The 18,175-nt window shown below is 37.5% G+C and overlaps 1 protein-coding gene across 9 annotated transcripts in view; it reads right to left on the bottom strand.

Moving 5' to 3' along the window:
- Positions 1 to 18,175, bottom strand: part of Psi (P-element somatic inhibitor) — a 298,816-nt gene that overhangs the window by 24,443 nt on the left and 256,198 nt on the right. For 4 of the 9 annotated variants that reach the window (XM_067150190.2, XM_067150196.2, XM_067150192.2 and 1 more), the window contains one exon: positions 16,190 to 17,585. The exons of 3 other annotated variants lie outside the window; for them this stretch is intronic. The gene's annotated coding sequence lies outside the window, so the exon portion shown is untranslated. Of the gene's footprint in view, positions 1 to 16,189; positions 17,586 to 18,175 lie in introns of those variants that run through there. 2 more of the 9 variants (XM_067150194.2, XM_067150193.2) reach the window with 1 other exon arrangement.

Raw genomic sequence — 18,175 nt, 5'->3', positions numbered from 1 at the left:
GGATTAAAATGAACTACTAGAAGACCTGCATACTGCTCCGCAGCATTACTTATGAATAGGTCAGATAACTCGCCTAGATCTGCCTGCCATCGTCGTATTGTTTGGCCTGAACATTTAATAAGACGTGCGTTATGGTACGTCGCAGTTCGTAGTCAGAATTCATCCATTCTGACGACATTGTGCCGTCTGGTAAAAAATCTTTTATCCGGATGTTCTTAATATAAAGCTTGGTACTGTCATAGAAGGTAATGATATTTGTAATTGCAGTTCTTCTAAATAGAATGGCTGTCTTGCAAGCGCATAGGTCAGTCTTGAAGGAGCATTTTTTTGCCAGGCAGAAAACTAAGATAAATAACCTCCACTCTTTCAAATATAGTTAGGTTATTGTTCCATAGCTGTTCCCAGATGTCAAAGGCATATGTCATGATGGTTTCTGTTTGTACGTAGAGTACCTAGCAGGAAATAGTATTATTTCGTGATCAGAGGAAGTGTATACTCTCTGGTTTGACAGATAGTAATCAAACATGGCTGCGTTCAATAACATTAAGGATTAAAATCACATATCAGAATATCAATGAAAGTGTCAGTCGCCTATCAGCATGCTAAATACAGAATGTATTGCGGGTTAGGGTAAGCCTTCACCTGCAGTTACTGTAGTATTCATTTAATGGTTTGATTTTATGATTACTCAAAGTTGGCTGAACTTATGAGACCTATCAATGTCTCATGATTCACCAGCAGGTAATTCCGCAGAGAATAAGTGAAGCAAATCGGCCCAGTAGAATGGGTGGACTTGCCAAAGCTCTTTTTAGTGAACTCTTAACACATTCACGCCCGTATCAGAGTTATTGCCTATAGGGCGTGACCATGCTGTGGACCGTATCCGAGTTAGCCCGGATAAACGCAACCTTGAACTGGAGCCGTTCCCACGTAGCTGGGATCTATTTTGGTCACAAATATATGCGAGAGAGATGAAGGTAATATCCTTCTGAATGCTTGTACTCACCAGAAACCACATGGCCACGGCGATTTTCCCTCCCAATGCACTTCTTTTGTTTTGTTTCTGAAGGTAGCCTAGCGCTGACCCAACTAGCTGCGTAGTTTGTTATTGCACAAGCGTGTATAATCACGTTCTGAATTGTAACCATGGCGCGTAGGAACGATATAAATGATATAAGTGGTGCGAATTTAGAAAGCATAGTTTTTCAGCTGCTTGAAAATTATCTTCGCCAGGGTTATACAGTCCATTATGGGTAATTATTACAATAGCGTTGAACTCGCGGAACATTACAGGAATAGAACACTGCCGTATGTGGAACAATACGGTCAAATAGGGGTGTACCAAAAGATCTAAAGAAACACAAGGGAATTCTCAAACGGGGGGGGGGGGGGAAGGTGAACCCGACATACAAGTACAGTTACCTCTGGCCAACATCTCAGCTCCATCTACATCAGCTCCAAGTCAACGTCCCACGATTTTGCCACCAAAACGGGCACGGGCCAAGGATCGCCATATAGGTTAGATGGGAAGAGAAAAAAGCATATTCTCTTGAAGATTCCACCATCAAAAAAAGTAACGTTCTCCTCAAGAAGGTGCAAAGTGTGCTTCAAAAATAAAATTATTAGTGAAACATGCTACTTTTGTGGAAAGTGTGGTGTTCCATTCACCCAGGAAAGTGTAAAATTACCTACTACACCCTACAGAGATACTAGAGGACTTTATTAAGGTACGTTGAAAATTTTGTTTTTATATCTTGTTTAGTTTAGAACGCATTGCACAAAGAATTCGTCGTCGTTTGCTCTTGCCAATAACAGGTGGAATAGCTGGGCCAGCCCTTTAAATAGCCCGCTCAGATGATGGTCGTGAATGTGTTAATATATAGATTATGGATGTCAAAACCGTAAGTGTTTTCGTCTTTTATACTATCCTACCATTGACAAACTGGAAGTCTGCTGCATTTCCCACTTGAAACAAGAATTCAATTATATCATCCCTGCTGCAAAAAATTGATGATTTAACAGGGAGTGGAAAGCTATGACTATAGAGAATAGTTTTACAGGGGGACTAGTAAAATTCTTGCTTAAAAAAATATATTCAGTAGTTTCTAACATAGCCAGTTTGATAACTGGACATGAATATTAAGAAGTCCACAAGACTCATATTAAATCTCATCACCATTATGAGATTCACAAATAAGTGTTGTTACATCTTTCCTCCGGTCCTTCAGTTTGGTCTGTTTCACCATCCTAGTTGATAGGGACTGCTATCAGAAATAATACAATTTTCTGGAAAATGATGTTTGTTCATGCCACTAAGAAAAAGTACAAGCACTGGTAACAGGCGAAGGAAGTGATGTCACACACTCTTGAAAAATATTTTCTTCTCTATTAATATTTTTAAAACATGCTCCAGTGAAAAATACAAAATAAAACTATTTCTACTAGTCAAATTCTCAAAGCTAAAGCATGCAGCATAAATAAATCCACCACGTCACGTAGTGTGAAAAGATCAAGGAGTCAAACTTGACATGAAGACCAATATTGGATTAAGGTATGTTGCGTTGAATATTGTATGATAATTTGCACTGCATACTGCTTGATGCAGTTGCTTTAAGTAGAGTAATATTTGTTACGATTTGCACGCTAAGTACAAGAAAGCATGTGTGAAGTGAATTTTGCAATAAAATGAAAGTGAAAATGAACCTAAGCTTCAATTAATTCAAGCATAAAACAAACATCATTATGTACCATGAAGATTTTTCAGTCTAGCTAAATTAGTATATGATTACATAAAATTTACAAAAAAAATTTAAAACCGATTACAGCTGGAAAAGAAACTATTTAAGATAGCGATGTATTATGTCCTTGAAAGAATATCCACAGATTCTTTTAATTTTTAGAAATGAATTGTTGTTTTAATTACTACTACTATGTAAGTGTAAAACTCCCTCCTGACCGACCATTGAAGGGAGAAGGACCACATGATGAGTACTTGATATCAGTTATATGCTTTCAACAATAATTATTAAAACAGTGTACACAGGTTTTCATATAAATGTGTGTACACTTCTTAATGATAATTAGTTCATTCAAAATTGAAAGTGTCATTTCATAGAATCTGATTGTGTTCTTTAAAGAACAAAACCTGTCATTCTATTTCTAATTAAATTCTTAGTTTTTCTTCAGGTACAATCTGCTGTTAAAGGTTTTCTCTTTCATGTATCATCTGAATTTTAATCATAAATTAGTTTCAACATACTGAAGAGCCTAACGGTTATAGATAAGTCGAAACCAAAAAGAAATATCTTCCATTACAACAAAATATTGTGTATGTATACTGTAGTAACATTAACATATATTTTACCTCAAATATTAAGTAGTTCAGCAAAAATTATTCACAAGAAGATGATTATGAGACTAGGAGTCACACGTTTATAAGGAACCCTGAAAGAAGGAAGGATGCCTTATTGAGAATTTTAAATTACGCACTTTTTTGACAGTTCGTTCTACCTTAGGGTTGTGATATCAGCCAATAGATGTCTGAAGTGTATACACAGGGCCCATTATTAGGCAAAATACTCCGAAGGGTGATTTCAATGGTAATGTTCTTCTTAGAAGTTTGTTGAAATTCTGAGCATTGTGTTTTTACGCTTTTGTACATTGTTTCACAGCTGTTTTTAAAACTCTTGGGACATGGTCATAATTACTAAGCAGCCATGACGAACACTCAGAAATTGGGGATAATGAAAGAGCGAGTGAAACTGATGCAAGTGTGAAACCAACGTGACAGGACAGATTCAGATGAGGAGCTACCTATTAATGGAGCGATTAATAAATCAGAGTAAGGGCGACGGACAGTGATTACGAAAGAATGGAATGGTATGAGGTCTCAAATCACAATACAGGGCTACAAGTAAATTCGTTTAGAACATAAATAAAAGTATCAATCTGCCTTACCATTTTGGGACATACTGCAATGTATATATCTCTAAATGAATTTGATAATTTCAGTAATTATACAGCCAAGTTATACCCATGCAAAATAGAAATAATGGACACTATGGTGTACCTCGCGCCATTTTCGCACTAAAACAGGCAGTTGATTTATTCCTTAATGGATACCTGCAATCTGTTCTCATGAAACTATGTATGAATGACATTATGCTGAACTACTTACATTTTTGGGATGTTCATGGGAGTTGAAAAATTCACAAAAAAAATTTTGCCTGTAAGAGGAAAGAATCATCCACTTGAGAAGGGTCAGTTTTTAAATTTATCTTTGTACTTATGCCACATTTGAAGAACAAAGAAAAATCACTGCTTTACAAGGATTAAATGTTAATCATATCATTGATCTCCTTCGATGTGTTACTTATATGATTAAAGGACATGCTGAGGCAACTTTCCACACTTGCATCGTGTATGCAACCAGAGAACCTAGCAGGACAGAGCACAATACTGAAGAAGCTATTGGCTATTGCTCAAACTGCAGGAGTATACGCCTACACATCTTTTCACTGCAAATGAAACCGTATCTCAAGAGTACCTGACATGATTACGAGACTACTTTTCCTGATAATACTCTTTGTCTTGTAACTGTAAGCATATACCAGCTATCCCTGCTTGTAAACCTGACATGGTTTCAAATTTCAATGGGGTAACCGAACTGAACATTTGGTATAGGCAGCTCTCAACAGGCTAAATAATAATAATAAATAAAACAGAATTTTACATGTACTATCTCTCTCTCAACTCTCACCACCTACACAGTCTACAACATTTAACACAAAACTGGACGCAAGATAATATAACGTATGCAAAATAACACACCTGCATATACATTGCTTAGAATAAATATGTCGGTTGAATAACAGATGCATTTGATTCAGTTTCTTGTCCTTTCACAAAAAGCAAATCACATTATTCCAATGATCGCTGCTGTGTTATTTCTGGCATACTACCTGTAAATGCAATTTTGGATAGTTACAGATCATGTAGTGTCAAGGTATATAAAAATAGCTCATTTTAATCACTTGCAGACACATTCAACGAGTTTTGTATCCGATGAACATTGGTGCCACATCAGTCAACAGATACTTATAAAGCCGAAGGACGCATGATTTGTTGTCCATGCAGAAGATTCCTAAAATGGCGATATGGTTTCATTACGAGCTGGAGGGTGTCTTCCATCTCTAGGGTTTATACAGAAATATTATATTACATTAGCCTAAATAAGCAAAGACCCTTCCATCTGAGAAGTGTAGCACTTCCAGATTCTTCCCAGCATGTTGATGCAAATTGTCTGAAACAAAACATGCATGAGCAAGCAAAGTTCTAAAAAACATTTCTCGTATCAATGCTAACGATAGTAATTGTAAAGCCTCAACAAGCATTATTATTATCATTATTATTAGACTTCATTTAGTCCACTTTCATGTGAATTTCTACATCCTGTTTTACTCCTCGCTACAGTTACACAGAGAAATCAGAACTGTGTTGGGCAACATAAGGCTTAATTTTGTCGGGTAAATACATGCCGATCTTACAAGATATGGTGTACAGAATAGACTCTTTACAGCCCTTCAAACAAACGCTCCCATGATGAGACTAAACAGTCCATCTTACATGATCTGAGTCTTCTACCTTTATCATGCCCTATGACATAAGAGCCAAGTTAGCGTGAAGCAATCTACTGCAAACAGCAAACTGTCTACGTAATGAGACCTCTTGTGGCGAACACAAAATCACTACTCGGTACAACAGCATCGGCCCGACGGCACAGCAAATTCCAATCATAGATTGCAGTTGCAGTCTGTGGGGAAACCATACCAGCAATACCACCTGTATTCATGCAAAATATCTGTATGTGAACTGTCATTTCAATTCACTCAACGTATTCGGCAACTCCTGTTATCAATTGTTCTCTTATGTATATACGAGCATGATTAGACATTACTTCCATAGTGCTCAAAACAGGATGATAATGCTTCTTCGAGAAGGTACAACATCAAATTACATGCAGCCATTCATTCAGCTGTTAAGCATATGAAATGCAGGAGTATGAAAAAGTTTATGTTTACAGAGAGATTAATTAATTAAACGCTCAGACTACTAACGAGAGAAGACGTTACAAATTTCACGGTGATCCGTACTCTAAGTTATCAGTTACAACCTAATCAGTAAGGTTTTATGTTGTACAGATTATCTTTTCTTCACAAGCTGCTGACCTCCGTGCTTCATTTTATTTTAGCTAGTTGAGTTATCAAGATGAAAATTTTCTCTCTTTAAAGCTGAAGATATCTGCCTTCGTTCTATGCAAGAATCAGCAAAAAAAAGTTTATTTTTCTATGGAGATTGATTTCATTTTACGATTTGCTTTACGCTGCACCAAGGCAGGTAGGTGTTATGACAACTGTGAGATAGGAAAGGGCTAGGAGTGGGAAAGAAGCAGCCATGGCCTTATATTAAGGTACAGCCTAGTGTGAAAATGGGAAATCACATACAATCATCTTCAGGGCTGCTGATGGTGGGGTTCGAACCCACTGTCTCCTAGATGCCAGCTCACAGCTGTGCAACCGTAACTGCATGCTCACTTGCTCGGAGATTGAATTAGTCTGATATCTTTCCTCTACAGAACATACAGACCTAAATTTGTTGGATTCTAGCAGATGTTTCATTACAGGATGCTTCCTTACGTGAACTGATAGTATAAATTAAAACCTTTCCTTTGATATGCACGTTGACATGACTTTCCTGTGAATATTTCCTCTTTTCTCGTGATTGAATTTTTCCAAATCTATATCACCACAGGAACATTCCAAGCTCTTAGTGTTTTAGTGGATCTGTAACTACTCAAAATTTCAAGTCAGTCAGTCTGTATGTATTTCATCTTTATTTAAGGATTCTATCATTCCTTCCATGCCTTGAAACCTCTTCATCTCCCTTTATCTACCTTGAGCCGGGTAGGGGCAAATATGGTTCTTCTCCACTTTCTGCGGTCTTTCCACCACTCCTCTAACACTGTGTCCCACTCCAGGTTCGTTACTCTAATACTGTGTTGGAGTGTGTCCTTCCATCTCAATCGTGGTCGTCCATGGCCTCTCGTTCCTTAAATTTGCATTTCCATCACCTTTTTTTTTTGCATTCTTTCATCATTCTTTTTATGTGCCCAAACCATCTTAATCGGCCCTTCTCGATTATGTCATTCAATTTTCCACTCCAATTTCTTCCCGGACTTTCTCATTCCTTATTTTGTCTCTTCTACTCTTCTGTATCATACACCTCAAGAACTTCATTTCGGCTGCCTGTATCTGACCCTCATCCTTCTTTGTCATTTTTCAAGTTTCTGCTCCCTAAGTTGTTATGGGTACATAATAAATCTTGTACACAGTTTCCTCTGCTTCCACTGGCAGCCCATGATATGTTTTCTTACACTATGATAGAAACAGCTTCCAGTTTGAATCCTCTTACTAATTTCAGCATCAAGTCTAGCATTCTCCATTAATTCACTCCCCAGGTATTCAAACATCTCCACTACTTCCAGGGGCTTGTCTGCAGACCTAATCTGACCTTCCCCTCCTTTCTCCCCTCCAGTCAAGAGTTTTATGTGGCCTACGACTTTAACAAAAGTACACACAGAAATTATGTTAAAGGGCGCGAACCAGACAGTAACGAACTCATTCTTTCATCCCGATTAACAGAGTCAATAGCCTCCATCTCTTGTACGATTGCCATCCCGAATCCCCAGCTGCAAAGCACGCACGCTGTTGCAGCGAGCGGGAAACACTATACACAAAGGCCACGTACAATACACTTGCCAAATAAAGCATCAAATATGCTCGCGAATGAGGTTGCATAAATTACACAGCACATAAAAATTTATCCTAGGGAATAGTATTCACCGTATTGGAGGTACCCTGTTCAAAAATAGGAAGAAGTAAAAATAAATCAGCAAATCTGAAGAGTTTAAAAAACGGAAAGTTTCTGTGTAAATGGGAAAGGTTGGCACATAAGCAAAAGGTTAACATTTTTTACTGTAAGTTTATTTTGCATTTATAAGCACCACCATACATAGGTCTTATGGCGACGAGATAGGAAGGGGCTAGTAGTGTGAAGGAAGTGGCTGTGGCCTCAAATAAGGTACATCCCCAGCATTTGCCTGGTAGGAAAATCTGAAACTATGGAAAACCATCTTCAATGGCTGCTGGCAGTGGGGTTCAAGCTCAACTATCTTCCGAATGCAAGCTCACAAGTGCACACCCTTAACTGCACAGCAAACTCGCTTGGTGCTCACATTAATACTGCCTAATTTACTGTTGTATTAGACCCCCTCCCCCCGGCTTCTCGAGACAAAGAAATTGAAAAAGACGAACAAAGGTTCAGCTTCGAAGTGGGTAGAAGCCTTAACGCAGCTCTGATGACATCGTACACAATGAAAACACTCAAAGTCATGCGGTATATCAGTGTTTCGTATTTTTAAAATGTCCACCTCTTTAGCGTAGGCACACTGTGGCTCTACCAGCGTCACACAAATAGGTTGATAGTTTTGTGGCAGACCCGAGCATTGCAAGCAGGCATCATTCATGTAGATATGTCCGTTTTGTCGTTAAGAATGTCAGCCAGCATAATGATTAGCACAGTCAGCTGACGTTCGCGGGAGCCCAAGTTCGATTTCCGGTACTGTACCGCCAGAGATTTACGAATGGCAGGAAGATTGACATGCAGTAAAAATGGTACGTGCAACTCCCTTCCACTGAAGGCCTGTCTAGAAACAGCTGCACCACCTTGGGATGAGGAAAGGGTTTACTTTAGTAAAGAAATATTCACGGTCGCTGCTATTAACATTAACAAAGTGATTGTTTAATATCTCTGAACTTGGGCCAATGTAGGATTTTTTTGTTAGAAGTAGGTTTAAAACTTAATAAAATAAACCAATCCAATCATAACTATTCTCACAAATAATGATAATGATAATTATAATTTGACGCTCCTACTTAATTGTTAGACGCCAAACAATACATTGTGTTAATACAAAAATGGAGAAAGCGATCTTACGAAATTAAACATTATGATAATAAAGCGTATCACTGCCACACCTGTAGATATCCATAAATGCGGTCAACTCTCCTGTTATTTATTTTTAATCTTCTGGCACTTGATAGCATACCTAACCTAAAAATAGCGATCTCTCTTATCTCATTTACAGCTGTTTAGGAAAATCCTGATGTGATAAATGTGGAAAACAAGCATGAAATATATTAAAAATTAGGGTTTGGCCTTCAATAGCCGCAGTTATGGAAAGAACGCTTCCAGTCACTATGTATTATATTAGCAAGTACAACATATGCTAGTTATCAGCTGGTGGTTTGGAACGCTTTCTGCAGCACGTCTTTGTTCGGAAGGAGTGGCTGCTGCTACATATACATAAACTCTCCAGAAACCGTTTGGAAATAGATTCTCACTTTTGGACTCCATAGTTGGGAACAAAACTATTTTTTAAATGTTTGGAAAAGACAGGACGTCGAATCCTCTCGATGCATGGATGACGAGATACCAGTGAAGATGTCATTCAGAGAGACGAGGTGTCGGTAGCAGGGAAGTTTGAAAAACAAGATAATTCAAATGAAAACAACGATTTGATTTACTCAGGTTTACTGTGCGGTACGCCTACTGCACAACTGACACAGACAAATGACTGGCCATTAAGTTCCTTTCTATCTATATTGCATAATATACGATACGCTTATCCCTTTTCCTACGGGGTCAAGTATGAGGCGAGACAAATTTTCGTAGCGAGTTTTTACGATCGTATGCCTTTCCTGACATGAATCTAATAAGAGGAATTAATGAGATAAAACTAATGACGTGATGTAACTAAAATCGACTGTGTTTACTTTATATCCTAAAAGTCCCCTTCACCATTTATTGTCTTTTTTTTACATTAGAAATACTGCCTTCCAATGAAAAAAGCTAGTATAACTCAAATACATTCATAAGTTTGTTAAAGAATAGTGAAGAACGTTTACACGTGTTAATTTATAGCTCCTTATAGCCTTGAAGCCATGTGTTCACTGCACAGAATTTGAGGTTATCGCATATTGGGGACCCCCATTTACCTTTTTTTTTTTTTTGCTGTAAAAGTGGAAGAAAAAAAGGGCCGATTGCAGAAACGGTGTGTAGACGATGTCTACGGTTAAACAATGCCTAAGTATGGCTGCCGCACTGCAGAGACGTTATTTATCACTTAGACGTCTATAACCGATGTTCAACCAGTCAGGTTTGAATACTGCCGAGAGCACCAGTCAGGTTTGAATACTGCCGAGAGCACTGTTTAACCTCAAATGAGAGGAGTGAATAAGAAGTGGAGGTTATGTAACATGTGATAACATGTTGAGACGATTCTGCGAAGAAAAGTTGGTCCGACGGCTTCTCTGTGGGTCGCCCACTGCTAAATCGCAGCAATTCATTTGACATGTACGGAGAGATAGATCTTAAAATGTTTCGCTTTTCAAGAGACTTGTTTCTCGAGACTGACGAAGTGAAAGTCCGGTAACTGTCAACTTGAATACAATTATTGGCAACCGATATATTTTTATTATATACATGGGATAATTTCCATGGAATTATATGTCACTTTGACTACATGATTATCAGAATTAAATGTCCCAATTGTCAGAGGGCTGTCACATACATCAACTGGGAGGAATTCACTTATATTTTACTGCCAAGTAAACACACGTAATAGTGATAACTAAAACGTAGGTTGTACGTGGTTTTTAAATATATATAATCGTATAAGTTTTCGGCAACTATCAGATACGAAAAGGCAAGTAGTGATTATTGCTTAAAGAGGAGGACTGGGGAAGAAGAGCCGTGGCCATAATAAAATCCCTGGTATTTGCCTGGAGTAAAAAGAGGGAAACTACGGAAAACAATCTTCAGGGCTGCCGATGATGCGTTTCGAACCAACGACCTCAAGAATGCAAGCTATATGGCACGTACAACACATTCTTACATATTACTATTGCTTCATCTTCCCTTCGTCAAAGCTACTGTATATACGAGTAGATTACACTAACTGTAACAACGCTATACTCAAAGCTACACTCCCCCGTATGGTGGCATGTCGCTTTAAGTGTCGAAAATAATGAGATTTAATTTACACCGAAAGCGATACTCTTATCAGTGGGCAAGTCATGCTCATGCTTAGCCATTTTTTAGAAATGTGTAGGGAGAAAAACAGCAGACTGGTGTTCGGCGCACGCACCGACGAATTTCATTGGTTGCGACAAGCAAAGAATTGCATGAAAGATACTTATATCTCCATTTTCAACCAATACTGAAACTTGAAACAATGTCTAGTTAAACATCGGCTGAACACCGTTTATGCAATGGAAGATCGTGCTTTATTTAGACGTCTTTTAGATAGGCGTTGTCTAAGGCTTAAAACTAGTCATCGTTTCTGCAATCGGCCCAAAGGGTCTAATACGCGAGTAAATATGGTATATTCTCAGCAATTATTCAAGAGATACGAAGGAGCACAGATTTGCCCAGATCATAAAACTACTACGCCTGCAATACGCAGGAATTCAAATTTTATTATGTAATGTATCAACCTTACAACATGCACGTAGTTTAAAGTTAAAAACTTCATTATTGTTCCGTAGTTTTTTATAACGCATCTGGATGTATTTGATGTTTGCTGAGATTCAAAATTCCAGTACACGGGATTTGTTTCCTACAAATTTTCCGAGACGATGATGCTTGTTGTTTAAGGGGCCTAACATCTAAGGTCATCGGCCCACATTTTCAGAGATGCCAATCTTCAAAGGCGGTTGTCCCCACTGACATGGCCCACTAACGGAACGTTACATTCAACCTAGGAATGTGCGACATAACGTTACCATGTTCCACTAGGATAGTCACCCTTGTAGTAAACGAAGACAGTGTCTAAGCATTGCCCATCGATGCAGGTTGGTCTTTTGCTTCAGATGGTGATGCTAGACTATGCATCCTGCATGTTTAACTGGAAGATCACTCTGGCATGGCTTGGTCCTAGGCACAAAAACTCTTTCTGTATAATGCTTTCGGTAATACCGACTTCCTGCAAATTTGTATCTGTCCACGGTCACTCTGCTCTTCATTACTTTTACATTTATGTGACGCATCTCCTGTGTTTTTTTTAAATTTTATGTTCTTCATTTCACTGAAATAGACTCCTGCTGTAGATGTCACTTCACAACAAAAGTAAGTAAATATCACAGGAGACAACTCATTATTATATCAGAGGTAACAGATCGCAAATTTAGCACATATGCGGAGAATTTTTATTCAGCAAAGAATATCAATGCTGATGATAAAAGACTGTAGAAAAACTTTACACTACCTAGCATTTTTTTTCAACAACTATTTTCTAACAGCCAATCTTCAAAAGTATGGATTCTTTTTCTTTGCGGGAGAAATATAGAGGATTTATAAAGAGCACTTTGAATTCATCAAATCCGTGATAATCAGTGCCGCTTTCCTATTGCCCTAGTATATGCGAGAAAACCACAGAAACTATGGAAAATCAGCAGTTGCTTGCATCTATGCATTTTAACTTTCTAACCACACAACAGATGTTAAGACTGCAGCCCAACTAAAGGTCTCAGTATGCCCCCACCATGTAACGAAAGAGCAGACTGCACAGGTCGGCGCTTACTTCAACAAAACAGGCAGTCTAACAGACGGCCTACTTCTTTATCATGTAAACTCAATCACCAGTCCTGTCAAAAGTTCTCATATCTCCACATATGTATTCTGATTTACTCCTTTTATCTTGGATGCTTTTATCGGTATTGTTCATGCACGTCCTGAAACGACATAATACTGGTATAAACAATATACTGTTTCCCGTAGAGGTACTGGCAAATATCAAAATAATCTCTGTATTTTATGAATATTTTCTGTAGCAATAGGTCTCTGGCCGCCAACTAAGTATGCATATCTCCTGCAACACTACTTTTTTGTAAGTGATCAATTTCACCTGACCTAATCGTGCGTATCATTTACGCAGGACACAAAGCTGGACAGTTTGCAATTTCAAACAAGTCAAATGCCATACGTATTCTATGAATAATTATAAACAATAAAAGCCTGTGCGAAACTGAAGAAGTGATCCGAACAAGACCCAAGCAGAGAAACTACAAATTCAAAACAGTATGCAGTACACCATGTACGTTAAAAACAATATGTAGTGCAATAAGCAGAATATTAGTTTGTTAATCATTGAGTGCCATCCTATCTTAACGAGCAATATCCGAGATTACATTTGGTTCCAAAAGATGCACGATTGACTAGAAACAGTACAGTAATTTTAATACAGATTCAATCAATAGTATTTTACATGCACTCAAGTAAGTTGCTGAACACCTGAGGTCTAGACTGTGTGTTCCCAATACCAGATCAATCCGCTTTTGCTTATAGCAAATATATAAAGAAAAAAGAAAATCATACTGTGTCCAACACTGTCTGAAAGAGAATATGCAGCAGCTGTTCAGTATTTGAAAACTACAAATGTGGCATGGACAGTGAAGGCAGTTCCCTCTTACCTCAGTCTGATGCATTCACTTTCATGCTGTACGTCTACTGCCCAGGGCTAAAATAAAATTCTGTAACTGTAAGAATGCATTAACCAGCTTGATGCAAAAGAAAAAAAAAAAAAAAAAAGATAAAGCAGACAAAGAAAGAACAGGCATACAATCATTGGAGAACAGGAGTACTGCATTAATCTTCAGGAATGTTAACTGTGCATGCAATGTTTCAGGAATGTTGTTCCTGCTTCAATGCTACGTTTCTGCATTTATTTACGTTTCTTTGCAGTATGTCTATTCCTGAAAGGTTTTAGAATTCTTTTGAAGTACCATTTATTGTACACGCATGTCAATATCATATCGCATACATTTAAAAAGTATGAATATTTAAATTATTCTACAACTATGACTGATGAACAACCTCAAATTTTTTATATTGTTTACCATTTTAATCTAATTCTAGCACACATGCACAGTCATAAATGGAATTAGCAGTCTTAGTTGATGTAAGAAATGGTTGACCCAAGATAAACTCTAGTTTCATATACATCTATAGAAAAGAAAAACTTGTTAATTTTGCAATTACATACTAAAAACTGTGGCGGGAGCTTTATTCCACTGATATCCTTATTGACCACACTCTTAGAAGATGCAGTTTCTAAAAACAGACTTTCCCCCATAATCAAATTTACTGTGAGGTGCCCAATAAGGTATCTGTTTTTCATCATGCAAAATGGAATATTAAATCACCTCCCTGAGTAACAAAAATATTCCTGTATAAAAAACTTGAAGCAATGGACTGAACATAGTACAGTCGAACCTCCCTTCCGTGAACACCGTCGGTTCCGAGGAAAAATGTCCGTTACGAGAGGTCTCCACTAAAAGAAGTTTGTAAAAATAATCTAACATTTTAACAGCAAAGAACATCCACCTTAAATATAAGCATACATATCTTTATTATTCTAAGTCATTTCTGTGTTAGTATTTAATAGAGAATTATTATAAGTTATTTTACATCATTTACAAACATTACAGCTTCCTGAAGTAATCGTGAAGCTTCGTCTGTGTAAATTTAGCACGTTTTCTTAACTGCAATATTCTCGAAAACGGAATAAAGTCTGTTAAATGGTTTCATAGTGTTCTTGCCATACTCACAGTCCAGCGTGAGAGACAAATTCTCAAGTCCCTTGTCGCTTTCTATAATTACATTTCTTCTTGCCTCGAGATCTAAACACAATCATCCCTTGTTACTCATGTTTAACAGACAACTACGGTATTTCTGTCTCACTAATTAGTGCCTGTACTGTCTTTTCTTTCTCAAGTTGACTACCCGAGCTCGACCTTATCAGCGACAATCCGAGTTATGAATAGAATGATGCAGGAAGGGAGGAAAATCCCCAGGTAACTTGCAAGTCAACAGTCTCTGGCAGAATTTCAGGGCAATTTAGAATTCTCGGAATAGGCCTATATACCACTAGGTAGAACTGCATTCCAATGTACTTTCCCCTTGCACTCAAAATAGTACCAACATTCAAAAGGGATTTCCTTATGTCTGAAGAATGGTTTCAAAAGAAAGGATGACATGAGGTCCGGCGTAATAAATTGTCCTGCAACATGTAAAGTGTCCGCTTAAGTGGACAGGACACGTCCGCTGTCCGGAGTTCAAGGTGTACGCTTAAATGAGACCAATTTAACACTTGTCTTACGTAAAATAAAGTCGGTTCCCAGGAAGATTGTCTGTATAGGGAGGTATCCGCTGAATAAGGGTGTCCGTTAGGGCAGGTTCGACTGTATTACACTTTTGGCCAACTACAAGGAAGTGCATTTTTAGAAGTCAAAATGCTATCCAAAGTCAGAATACAGCATTTCCTATAACTCTCAAATTTTCGAGCACTTCATAAAAAAAAAATGTTAAGACATACCTCGTAGTATTAACCAAACGAGAGTTCTACATGGTGCTCTACCCACAAACAACACTGTTGTAAGCCATTGCTCCCAAGTCAAAGCAATGGCAGTACTTGACTGACGAGCAAACAAAACGCCAAGAAATTTATTTTCAGAATAGGATTTCAGACATATCTTCTGAAGATTACTACGTGGGAGTCTCAAAGCTTTCATTACAGTTGACCTAACTCCAATTTTATTAGGTCTAAAAAATAAAGCAATTAGGAAATTAAAACCTCAAATGCAAGCAGAGAAAAGTATAAGGTTGCAACAATCCTCATGAAGGTTTGTGATTTGTGACAGAATGCACACAGTGTATTCAGAATAATAAATCTGCCCTCAACCACAGCCCACGCGAAGAGGTACTCAAATCATTCCTTATGAGAAAATAAATCTATACATGAAAACAATTCTATCCTCCAATATCAGAACCAGAGATATCCAGCTGTGATTACCACACTCGCCCAGTCTGGAAGATGAATTTCAATATAAACACACTCGCAGAAGTTTTATATCTATGATTCTCATTGTATAACACACAAGTGCCTTCATTAAGTAGACAGGTATTGGAATGGGATACAGGCAGGGGAATGAAGGCAAAATTGACTTATTAGGCCAAGCAATTACACTATTCAAATGAAAAGGTATCGCCCCCTCCAAACAAAAAATCCCTCTTTCCAACATCAGAAATATTAATGACATTTTACTACAATACATAATACAATTTGTACTGGTAAAACATTAAAATGCATATTCTTGTAAAGGTGGGAGTAATTTTTTTAAAAAATCACATGCACAAATACCTGATGTGGACATATTTTAATTTAAATAAAAAAATCCGAACAGTAACATTATACACTAATTTGTTTAGTAGAGGTGAAATTCCTGTCAATGCAAATGGAGTCAGTTCTAACTTCAATGCATAGTAACATCTGATAACATTGTACCTTATTTAAATTATGATCATTTGCACCAGCTTGTTGAGTAACATTGCTATCAAGACAGCACTGATGACAACATTCAAGTTATTTTAATAAGAGTGCAGCAAACCAACTTGCAATCACAGAATTGTTGGTTTCAATGATAGTCCAAGAAACCAGTAATGTGAAACAGAAACCACCATCATTACACAGCAATACATAAAACTAAGGAATGCTTAATTTTCTTTACAAATACATAGGGTAGGCTATTATTGAGGGAAGTACAATGTTTGTTGACTGGTACTCAAGAGTAAGAATAACTCAGAACAGAGCTGATGCAAATGATCTCTACGAACTAAACTAGAACTAATTTACCTTGCTAAATAGGTGTGCTGATTTTTCGTAATTTATGTTTTTCTTCTATCACTTCATACAGAGGACGAACATTAAATGGAATATTGCAGCTGGCCGTACTTCCATCCTCTTGATAAAAATGATGCTTCTATACATCCTGGGGCATACGATGCAGCTAATCCTCGACAACTTCATGTGGCATCATTATACGCTCACACAAACAATACTGCCTCTGGCGTTTATCAAATTTGCTCTCGACCAATGAAATATACATACACAAACACAAGATAGAATCTCAAGTTACACCCCGAAGATAAAAAGATTCATTAGACATCCTAGGAAAATAATTCCTTTGCCTTTCTTTTGTCACAAAAGGAATAACAGCCAGCCCCATAAATCATAAAGAACTACGACTCATTAAGGAGAAATCACTTATAAAAAAAAGTTCAACATACAGGGGCACTGTTTTATAATACCTTAAGCTATACACAAACACATGTCCAGAGAAATCATAGTCAATGGAGTAGACTCGATTAGATGAGCATAGTATCTGTCGCGATAGATTACCATGACAGCATCAACAGAAAAACAAAATAGGAATATAGAGATAAAATAGGGGCAACAAGTAACTCTTCCGCATAATTTTACACATCAAAAATGTACGCTTCGTCACAGATCGTTATATTTCCCCAGACACAAGGTTATGTAAAATCACTACAACCACATGTTTGCCTTTCTGTAAAGTTACTTTTCTGGATACGGTCATTCATATCAACCACATCGAAGATGATATTATCTGAAAGGAAATGCAAAACACACAACATATATGGAACATCCTTTACAAAGAATCATAAATCCTGAAAGTGAATTACAATAATTATTTATGTTGACATTAGGCAGTAAGGCCAATATAAAATGAGCAAAGTTAACACTGTCATAAGAGTTCTTCAAAAACAAATTCACTATCGACTAGTCACAAAATTATCAATTCGAACTAAACAGGATGTGAAAGAGGCTACCATATTAAAAGAAATATTACTTTTAAAAGTCTTTAAGATTAAGTTTCTTCATAAAATTTGGAGAAATTTACCGTATTTACCCGAATAATCCCCGCCGTCGAATAATGCCCACACCCTCATTTTAGAAAGGCTCATTTTCAAAAAATGAAATGAACTAAAACGTCGAAAGTCAACGAACGAGTTTATTGCAGGTCCCGGCTAGCGATGTGTATTAAAGAGGCGGTTGTACAGTGACTTGTGTGTTTCTCAAATCTGCAGAATGGCATCAAAACAAGCGACCCTTCGAATTCTTAGAAAAGCCATGGCTACTCAGTGGCAGAGTTATAACGCGTCTATTGTACTTGACGCTTAGTGAAATTAAGGTTTA

The sequence above is a fragment of the Anabrus simplex genome, chromosome 6, assembly GCF_040414725.1.
Source record: "Anabrus simplex isolate iqAnaSimp1 chromosome 6, ASM4041472v1, whole genome shotgun sequence".
NCBI classification, from domain to species: domain Eukaryota; kingdom Metazoa; phylum Arthropoda; class Insecta; order Orthoptera; family Tettigoniidae; genus Anabrus; species Anabrus simplex.
Note: the sequence above shows the minus strand (reverse complement) of the source record. Positions and strands in the feature narration are given on the sequence as shown.